The sequence below is a fragment of the Pyxicephalus adspersus genome, chromosome 10 (genome assembly GCF_032062135.1).
Source record: "Pyxicephalus adspersus chromosome 10, UCB_Pads_2.0, whole genome shotgun sequence".
Taxonomy (NCBI): Eukaryota; Metazoa; Chordata; class Amphibia; order Anura; family Pyxicephalidae; genus Pyxicephalus; species Pyxicephalus adspersus.
In genome coordinates this window covers 4,052,657-4,063,938 of record NC_092867.1, presented here as the reverse complement: position 1 = coordinate 4,063,938, position 11,282 = coordinate 4,052,657, and positions in this window count along the sequence as shown.

The window sequence follows — 11,282 nt, the reverse complement described above, 5'->3', positions numbered from 1 at the left end:
AGGCCCATGACCCTGTCACCACCACATCCCCCTCAGTCGCCCAATCCTCCTTGACCATTGGGTGGCCATTGATGGTGTTACATTGAATCTATTTTGGGTTAAATTCTGTTTAAACTCCCTTTTTTTCCCCCAAAGCCAAATAAATATTAAATCTACTTGTGTAACATTTACAGAAGAACAATTGCTGAACGAATGTGGAGTTTTCCTTTAAGCTGATCTATAACATTGAATTTAAATATCTCTTCATGTTGGGAATCTTTTATGCCATTTTGACACCTAAATTTGATTTATAGAACATTCGCTCGCTCCAAAATTGTGTAAATTTTCTCTGCGCAAGCATCCGGTTTCCCTAATCAGACCTCCATCCATCTTCTTAAAGTTGACCCTTTAAGCTGTATAGTAGTTTAACCTGCAGGCGAAGGGATTGAAATGAATTGCAATGGTAAGGTCAGCGGCTGCACTGAAGACTGCCAGTTAATATGCAGATATATTCCGCTGAACTTTGCATGGTAAGGCCGTGTAATTGTTCAATGGATGCAACATGAAATTGTTTCCTGACGGCACCGCACAGAGAAAACAGAGCTGCCGCTGACCTTTCAACTCTGCCGCCTTTGTGCGGGACGTATGATTTATTTAGCGTGCGACATGCGATTTGTTTGAATTAAAGTTTGAAAGCTTCCCCAAGACGCAAACGTTTCTGGTGTCGCTAAAATGCAGACATGCGGAGTAATGGGAAGACTCGGCCTGTGAAAGGTTAGAGATTCAGTTTTATCAATTTTGTAAGATGGCAACATAGAAGCCACTACTCCACAGAACCCTTGTAATTATACTTTATTATATGTAGATCTGACATATACCATAGTGCTGTACAGAGAACACAGCCATTCAAATCGCAGCTGGAAGAGCTGACACTCTATTGTCCCCCCACAGTCACACACTATTATTATACATTTATATATCTCTGACATATACCTCAGTGCTGTACAGAGAACTGAGCCAGTCCCATCAGTCTCTGTACAAAGGACACTCTAATGTCCCTCACTATTATATATTTATATAGCTCTGACATATACCGCAGTGCTGTATAGAGAACACTTATTCCCCCACAAAGCAATGTCTGCCTAAAAAAAAAATCCAGAGTAATTATATAATTACACAAAAAGACATTTTGAGCATTATACAGACCAATGTGTGTGAGACCTGGACAACTACAAGTAATATTATAAAAATAAGAGCCCCACAAAATGTAATTTTTTGAGTAACACTTCCTCATACAAAGACATTTTAGATAATTGTGCTCTTCCAGCATTGTAGTCACAGTTTGGTGAGGATTTTCTGTTCCCTCATTCTGTGCCTTCCGGGTACAAAGCCCCCTCCATAAAGACATGGGGTCACCAGTTTGGTGTGGAGGAACTTGAGTGTCCTGCACAGAGCCCTGACCTCATCCCTACCCAACACCATTGGGATGAATTGGAATGGTGACCCTGCTCTGCTCACCAACATCAGGACCTGACCTTGCCAATGGGGGCAAATACCCACAGACACCCCCAAAATCTTGCGGAAAGCCATCCCATAAAAGCAGAGGATTTTATAGCAGCAAGACATATGCGGATCCCTTAAATGGAGACAGCTAAACGAATTATTCTGGAGAGAAGTCCAAAAACTTTTGACCAATAGGTGAACCTGATCACCCTAAACACAAAATATCAGCCCCCCCCGATCACCCCAAACACGCTAAAACAACAAAGAAAATTATTTGGGGTGGATACAAATACCTTTAACTTTATCGCTCACAACTGGACACAGACAATCCATTGGGTGTATTTTGGGTTTTGCTTCCTAGTGAACCAATTGTCTGCCTGTACATTGAAACCAATGGAGCCCAAAGCTTGCCTGCACGGGAGGTGCCCCCTCCCTTGTCCATTAACTGACAGAATATTATTCCAAAAACATGCAGTTAGGTTAATTGGCTCCCCCCCCCCCAATTTGACCTTAGACTGTATTAATGACATATGACTATGGTAGGGACATTAGATTGTGAGCTCCTTTGAGGGACAGCTAGTGACATGACTATGGACTTTGTACAGCGCTGCGTAATATGTCGGCGCTATGAAAAACTGTGTAATACTAATAATATTAATAGTGAACCACATATAGTTATTTAATCACTGGAATCCAACGATGACAAGACAGCACATTTCCGGAGCACCACTTTTCCGGAGGGTCCACTTTCCTCAAGAGCTTCGTCACAATGAGCTGAATCGCCATTTTGAAATTGAAGATCCGGCTTTCTTTGGTTGATTTCCCCATTCAGTGAACAAAACCAGCAATTTAAGCACCGTTAAAGGAATCCTTTGCAGCCCCTTAAATGTGTTGTCTGCCATTCTAAGAAATAATCTCCTAAACCTTTGCTTTTTGGTACTTTTACGGCTTCCCCAAGGAACCTTTGAGCCTTGCCATAATTTTTCACAAGACTTACCTCTCTACTAAACTAACTTTAGATCCCACTCAATCTTACACCTACCTTTCCCCAGCATTTCTCAACCGGGGTTCCTCCAATGGGAGCTAGGGGTTCCTGGATCAGTTTGTGCCGCTCTGTTCAGACTAGGTGGCCCCAATGATCTTTTTGTCTATCTGTAAGGGTTACATTCTTCCCAATGGCCAGCAATGTAAGAGGAATTCTTCCCACTGACCACCACACTAATATACTGTGAGCTGTGGGTAATAATTATAGCCGGGGTTCCCTAAAGACCTAAAAAGTTAATTCAAGGGTTCCCCCATGCCAAGAAGATTGAAAAAGGCTGATTTAGACCAACATGTTTCATATTTTCTATCTCAGAGGAACCTTTATAATAATTCTAAGATGTAAGGAATCTCCCGGTAAAATGAATTAGCAGAATGTGAAGATATTATTCCCGGGGTTCCCTGAAGACCTGAAAGTTATTGCAAGGTTTCCCCCCCATGCTAAAAAGGTGGAGAAAGAATGATCTAGACCAGGGGTTAGTGGCTCCAGAGACGCATTCAGCTCTCCAGCCTCCATGTTGTGGCTCCCTTTGGCCTTGACCAAAAAAAAAAAAAAAAGAATAACTTTATCGCGGCCAGCGGCGGGGTAAGGGGACACTCCATATGCATTGCGGAGGAGAGGGATTTCCCTTCTGGGGCATCCCTTGGGGGGGCAGAGCCATCAGCACTGGACTCCAGAGAGTCCCTCGCTGATAGGAGTCCCGATCCCCACGTGTTCCCTGTTGCTTACCCGGAAAAAAACATCAAGGCGCATCATAGCGCCACATGGAACACGGGACTAGATGCAATTAAGGGCAGCTGCTCATTGAGTGAAGATGCAGAGCTCCTAAACTAGAGAGCCAGGGGGTCATGATGGGAACAAACATTTCAAAAGTCAGTTTTCATCATCATAATGCATTAATTGATTTTTTTGAATGTCTTTAGGTATAGAGGGATTTGATCATGCACTCATTCAAATTTTTTAAAATTTGCCATTTTGGATTTTTCAGTTATATATCAACTAATCATATAATAATCATCTAATAAATTATGCATTGATCTTGGGATAATGAATCATGAACATACATTTAAATAAATAAGTATATTATTATATGAATTGGTTTAATTTGATCATAATCACAGTGAATTTATTTAAAATAATTGATAATAAAATAAGATGAACTATCCCACTTAAGTAAAGCTCCACATTAAGGCTCTTTTGATAGTAAAAGTTGGCAACCCCTGATCTAGACCAACATTTTTCATTATTTTTATGTCAGAGGAACCCTCAGGACTTAACCCAGAGGAAATAATTGTCAGATGTAAGGAATCTCCTGGTAAAATGTATTAGCAGAATCTGAAGCGAGGTTATTCCCGGGGTTCCCTGAAGACATGAAAGTTATTTCTAGGGTTCCCCCACTGATCTAGACCAGATCCCCCAAACTTGGTAAATGGCAGTACTTGTTGATTGTTTCTCTCTATCCAACCCATATCGGTACTCTATGCACCCGCTGATTCCCAGGGGGAATTTTCCCCACCGACCTGCGTGGTATACCCGGCAGCGAGTCTGCTGTAAGAACACAAGAGAGATTTTCAGATTCTGCTATGCCGGGGCAGGTTCTAATGTCAAAGGACAAGAGACGGCAATACAGCAGAAAGCAAGGGAAAAAAAAAGAGAATTTAAAATTCAGGGGACAGTAATGGGGGAAGAAGAATGAAAACAATACTGGATGTTCCTATTTAAAGTGCATCTCTCAACGTTCTATGCATACAGCTAGAGGCAAGCTGGAAACCAGCCAGGTCCTAGCTGCCAGCAAAAATTTTGTCACCTTCTTTGAACATCTGAAGTATGTTTACCCAATAGATTTCATTAAATTACACTTCCATTAGGAAGCATACAATGTTGATACTCATCTGAAAGATAAAAGCGATTGCTAAGAGGCATGTCATCCAACTCCCCAGCTGATTGCTATTTCTGGGCCAATCAAGTAAAGACGCCAGAACAATACTTAGCTTTTTTTTTTTTAAATATATATACTGCATCTCCCGGAGGGACCGCACTCGCAGGCTGCAGTCCCATTATCAAAATGAGTTTATCGCTAATGACAATGCCTATACACTGCTTGATTTTAATAGTAAAAAAAAAACCTGGATCCGGGTCATTAACTGGATTTGCGCTGTCACAAGTCTTGCGTTCAACACCTGCTAGCGAGTTTTAAGAAGCCGCCAGATTCTTCGCCATATGTTCGGTTTGTCCTCACAAACAAAACAATGTTTACAAAGCAGAAATTAATTTGTAGGCATTACTGGCAAGACGACATTTTTTTTTTTTAATTTTATTTTTAATCCAATCTTCTTTTTTTTATTTTAATTAGAAGTGACTACTTTATTTCTAAGAAATGAAAGTGACGAGAATTTCTCCAGGTTCTAATTATTTAGTGCTGTGGCTTTGCAGAATTTGTGGGTGATGGCTAAAAGTTTTATAAAAACTTAGCGCACTGTTATTATTACATAATTCATACCCCGGGATCAGAGTTTTGATTTGGCGACTGAATGGTCGAAATTCAGACCGCGGGTGCTAAATACAGAGCAGACAATGATGGTGTTCTACCCAGAATGTTTTTTGAAGCTGGGTGGGAAGGAGCTGTAGGCAGGTGGTGGTCCCTGTACTGTGTCCCAAAAACTGCCGGGGGGGGTAGTGAAAAGTGCCGGGTGGTGTGCCCAGCTAAAAGGGGCTGGGGGAGAAAACTGACTGATATTACTTTTTTATCATTATGGTTTTGAATGGCTCAGTCATTCTTTGTGTTCAATTTGGAAGGTTTTTCTTCACTCCCTGTCTTATAGGATCAACAGGAATTTAGGAAATTTCTGCAAATTAAACAGACCCCCCTGTCAGTTATCAACAGGAATAAAGATGGTGAAACTCCCCTTGCTGGAAAAAAATGCCCCTTCTGCGCATTCCTGAGATCAAGCATACGCAGAAGGAGCAGCCAGAGCCTCTCTGTGCTCCAATGAAGTCTTGAACGCCGTGCAAAAACTGCCAGGGAGTTCTGCCAGGTAGAATTATTATTAATATTATTATTATAAAACAGGATCTATATAGCACCAACATAAATAGGGGTTGCAAATGACAGACAAATACAGACAGTGACACAGAAGGAGGAGGAGAAGACCCTGCCCCAAAGAGCTTACAATCCAGGATACTCTTTGTTATATTGTGTTCTCCTGATTCCCAGAACTTTATGGGTTTTCTAGCTGATTTGGTTTTCTTTTAAGGCTTGCTGTCTATGATTGAATCCTCTGATAAATCTATATTGAATCTCAGACCACCATTCTTTATAAATGAGCCACTTTAAGTGTTAGTTGCTACTTAGGAACAACGGGTGCTTAAAGTAAACTAAAATCGTCTGCTTTTAGTACATTAAAGTGCATCAGAACCATTCAGATGTGGTGGCTGCATTAACTCCCGGTGATACTGCCGATAATTCTAGTGTTGAACCTATTGTATAGGTTCATACAATTGTATTGTGACCCAACTCTTCAGTAACCACCCAAAAACAGCTGAAAAGTGGTGCACCCAGATAAAAGGGACTGGGGAGAACACTGTCCAGTGCTTAACCCCTACGTAACATCTACTAGATTGTAAGCTCTTCGGGGCAGGGTTCTCTCCTCCTTTATCACTGTATTAGTCTGTCATTTGCAACCCCTATTTAATGTACAGCGCATATGCGTAATATGTGGGCGCTATATAATTGCTGTTTATTAATAATAATAATAATAATAATAATAACCCAGAAATTATTTTAACCTGGGTGGGAAGAGATTGTGGGTGGGTGGAAGCCCCCGAATTGTGATCTAACTCATCAGTAACCACCCAAAAATAGCCGGGTGGTTGCTGAAAAGTGCAGAGTGGTGCACCTAACTAAAAGGAGCTGGGGAGAACACTGCTGTCCAAGGGCAATCTTTCCATCATCATTCTATGTGTATGGAGGAGCAGCGTCGTCATCTTAGGAGAGGAAGTGTCAGGACTTCAGAACACCCTGCCCTCTATATTATGGTTCAGATGATCTGTATTATACTTACATTTATTCCTGCAGATTCCTCGATCGGTGCTGGTACTTCCCACGATCTGGTCCCGCATTGTCTTGGAATTCCTTTTCATTGCAGCGTGGAGGAAGCACCGCCATCTTCATTCTTCTCTCCTGTCATTTTCTTGTCTACTTGCTACGTCAACCGATCTCGCACTGCACAGGTAAGGGGAAAAAAGCAAGCCGATCTCAGGCATGCGCAGTGAAATCAGTTTTCTTATTTTTCACTTTAACTGCGGAGGGCATCTCTTTCCCCTTGCTGGAAAAAAAATGCCCCTTCTGCGCATTCCTGAGATCAAGCATACGCAGAAGGAGCAGCCAGAGCCTCTCTGTGCTCCAATGAAGTCTTGAACGCCGTGGGTGTTTCACTTTTTTTTTTACTTCATTTAGAAGGGTTATCTACCCTTCCATGTAAAAATGTTCGGTTTAGGTCCGCTTTAAAATAACTCTGCAGAGAACACAGGTGAGTCCCAGGTCGGTGGCAGGACCCATAGGTATTTCCTACACATATTAAAAAGATAAGAAAACATATGCAGTAATATAATAATGAAACCAAAAAAAGGGTGCAAATAATTTCATGGTCAGTATAGATTAGAACAAAACACAGACCAGAGATGAAAAGCACACACACACCACACACCTCCACCCACATTGTGCCTGCAAATGCTGCCTTCATTTCTACAATGAGCATTTCCAAGAGGCCGCCTTATACTGACACTTCAATTTGCTCTGTCACTTTTTATGAACGCGTGTACAAACCTATATCCCGTATTGTCACCTACACTTCTTTTGGAATTGGGCCCTGTCAGTCCATGTTAGTACCTTTCATCAGCCTTAAATACAACATGTTTCATTTATGAGGCCGGCCTAATAGAAGGAGCTGACAGTCAGATGTCACAGCATCAACGTTGCCACCAAACAGGGACAGAGGACATGTCATACAAACTTTCCTCTTCCCCAATCAATCTGTCACAGCGGGTTTGTGTCTGTCACCCGGGCTTATAGGCGCCTCTTGTCCCACTTGTGTCACTTATCCCGGATCTCCATATGGTGGATTTGGGTGTAAAATAATGCAGCTTTCTTATCCGCAAATGATTCTTGTGCATGTATATATACCAAAAAAATGACATATCGGATATCCATATCCAAAATATTCATTATTGATATGCATTGTATAACAAAGAAAGGACAATGGAAATCAAAAGTTTTAACCCTCTCAAGACTGGATTAAAAATTCACACTGAAATCAAAGGACAACTCTGAATTTACAGAGTGAATGAATGAGTGAATGAATGTCTGTGGCTCAGCAGTGAATATTACCCCCATGTGCCTGCATGCAATCCTGACAATATCTGACCATGCTTCTGATGAGATGGTGGACGCAACCCAAGGGGATCAAATCCTAGACTTGGATCGGGGTATCAGTGAGCTCCTGGAGGGTCTGTGGCCCTAATTTGGGGGAGTCAGACGCAATATTAAATTTTATGGCAGACAGTCTCTTCTGGATTCAGGTCTGGCGAACATGCGGCCGGTAAATGGCATAAATGCTTTCTTAATCCAGGACACATAAGGATGGGCATTGCCACCACCAGGAGGTTCGCGCAGGCACCACTGCACCAGCATAAGGTCTGCCAAGGACCCCAGGATTTTAGCCTGGTACTCAACAGTAGTCAGAACACACTTGGCTAACAAGTGAAGGTCTGTAAGATTCTACTGTATAGTATATGCCACTCAGACCACCACCGACCCAATGCCAAACTGGTAATGCTGCATGATGTTGTGGGCAGAAGAATATTAACCTCTCCAGACTGTCATATCCATCATGTGTTCCCAGTATGAACCTTCGTTCATTTGTGAAGGGGTTCCAATGGGGACCCTGCAAATTCTTGTGTTGTCTTGCCAATAGAGCTACAGTGCTGGACTGTGAGCACAGGTCCCGCTACAGGACGTTGGGTCCAAATGCCACCCTCATGGAGTCAGTTTTGTCAGAAATATACACACGGACTGCTGGAGGTCATCTTGTAGACTTCTGGCAGTCCTCCTTCCCACACAGACATATATACATACTGGTCCTGCTGCTGGGTTGTTATCTTTCGATGGACCTGTCCAGCTCTCCTTGTTTAAAGGCCCATGTGGTATCTGCTTTTAAGACTGTGATGAGAGAAACAGCAAAATTTCTTTCAACAGCATGTATGGATGTGAAATCCCGGATGATCTAGACTGCCTGTGCAACCTGATTGAGCTGCAGGTAATGCCTAATGCTGCTATAGTCCAGTGATCTTCCCGGCCCCTTTTAGGTGGGTGCACCACCTAGCAGTTTGCAGTAACCGGCAGGCTGTCGTTTGGTTGGTTACTAAAGAGTTGGGTCACAATACAGGGGCTGCCACCCACCTACAATTTCTTACCACCCGGCTTTCAGAGTTGGACACTGCAGTCCCAGGACTAACCAAGGCACAGACAAAATGCAAGACTGAGAAAACGAAAATCAGCCAGGCAGAATAAGGAGAGAGAAATGATTTGTGGTAAAACCATATGAGGGTTTAGTTGCATTTGTTGCTGTTTACTTACCTGCTATCCTCTTTTGTGTAATTTGCATGAAAACACACTAAACTGATTCACAATCATGGATAAAACTGCCTAGGTTAGACCACCGTACAAAGAAAACACCAAGCCAAAATGAAGAAAAGGCCCAGGATTTTATTAAATCATAATGTGGACACAAAGGACACACGATGCGTCTCGGGGCCCACAACCTCCCTTCATCAGGGCTTAAATCATCATCAAGGCAATCTACCAGGTTACCTGCTGCACATTGACCTTGACCCTACTGCTTTGATGTGAGGTCATATTGAGGAATCATTGAAAGCTGCAACAAATCAAATAGATTGATATTATTGGAAGCGTCTGATTTCAAGTGGACTTCAGGGGACGAGTTCATAATATTGGAGTTTGCTGGAGCCGACATCATGAAAGGCAAATATTTTTTAGATGAAGAGGCATTAAACTAAAGGGTTGCTATAAATGAATAAATCTTCACTGAGCACACACACCTAAAACCTCCATTAAGAAATTGTTAGACTTGGCCTGTGAGAGGAATTACGGCAGACTCTTGGGGCCCAGACCAACCCTACACTTGCAAATAACTGAATGGTCAGGGGCCCGCCTTTTTGTAGTACAGCAGGTAGGGACCTAACATTACCAAATAATTGGTGTGTTAGTATTACGCACTGGTATTAGTCACCTCCCCTATCAACACACTACATGGCCAAATATGTGTTGGCACATAAACCAATAACATAACCAACTGCACTATATGGCCCAAAGTATGTGAATCCAGTAAAGGGTACTACAGGAGAAAGCAATGAAGTTTTAGGACAGTTTGGTGAGGACATCTCATGACTGTGCCCGGGGGTACAAAGCCAGCTCCATAAACAAATGGGGTCACCAGTTTGATGTGGAGAAACTTGGGTGTTCTGCACAGAGCCCTGACCTCAACCCATCAGTACCTGACCTCACCAATAAGCCAAATTCCCACAAATTAAAAGTTTTGGTGCTGCGACCTGCCTGTGCTTTAAGAAGCTTTGGCTCCATAATAAAACGTCTTCCAGCTTTCTGTTTTATGCCCATAAAAAATGAAAAAAAAGTATTATGTTTCTAAATAAACCACTTGCATAAGATCCACAGATGAAATAAAATGCTATTCAGCTAGGACAGTGTTCATCCCGGCCCCTTTTAGTCGGGCGTACCACCCGGCAGTTTTCAGTAACCACTGGGCTGTTTTTGGGAAGGTCACAAAACAGGGGCCACCACCCACCTACAGCTTCTTCCCACCCAGCCAAAGCAAATTCTAGGGAAAATATTGTTGGGTTTATATCTATTCACTATCCACTTTGTTAATATTTAATAATAATGATAAATGCACAGCTTAGATATTATCTGCGTAATGAAACTGATACATAGGCAGGAAGGTGACACAAGAAGCTGCTAAGAAGCAGGTGTCACCTTTTTTGGCTATTTTACTGTCACAAATCAATCTGAATCACAAGATTGCCAATAACATACTTGCTAGATGTGTATTTCTTTAATGTATTATTGGCGGCACAGTGGCTCAGTGGCCTTTGCAGCGCTGGGTCCAAGGTTTGAATCCCGGGCCAGGACTATCTGCATGGAGTTTGCAGGTTCCCCCTGTGTTTGTGTGGGTTTCCTCACAAAAACATGCAGTTAGGTTAACTGGTTCCCCCCCCCCAAATCAACCTTAGACTGTATTATTGACATATGACTATGGTAGGGACATTAGATTGTGAGCTCCTTTGTGGGACAACCTGTCACATGACTATGAACTTTATATCCTATCTTAAAAAAGGGAGCAAAGTCATTACCAGGTAACTACAGACCTGTTAGTTTAACATTCATAGTTTGAAAGGTCCTAGAGATTTTGATAAAGAACTAAATAGAAGAGTGTCTGCTAGAAAATAATATTATAAGTGATAGTCAGCATGGCTTCAATAAAGACCGAAGTTGTCAAACAAATTTACTCTCTTTTTATAAGGAAGTAAGTAAACAAGTAGACAGTGGAGTAGCAGTTGATATAATGTACTTAGACTTCGCTAAAGCATTTGACGCTGTACCCCACAGATGGTTAATATGCAAGTTAGGGTCAATAGGTTTAGAAAAGTCAATCTGTAAATGGAT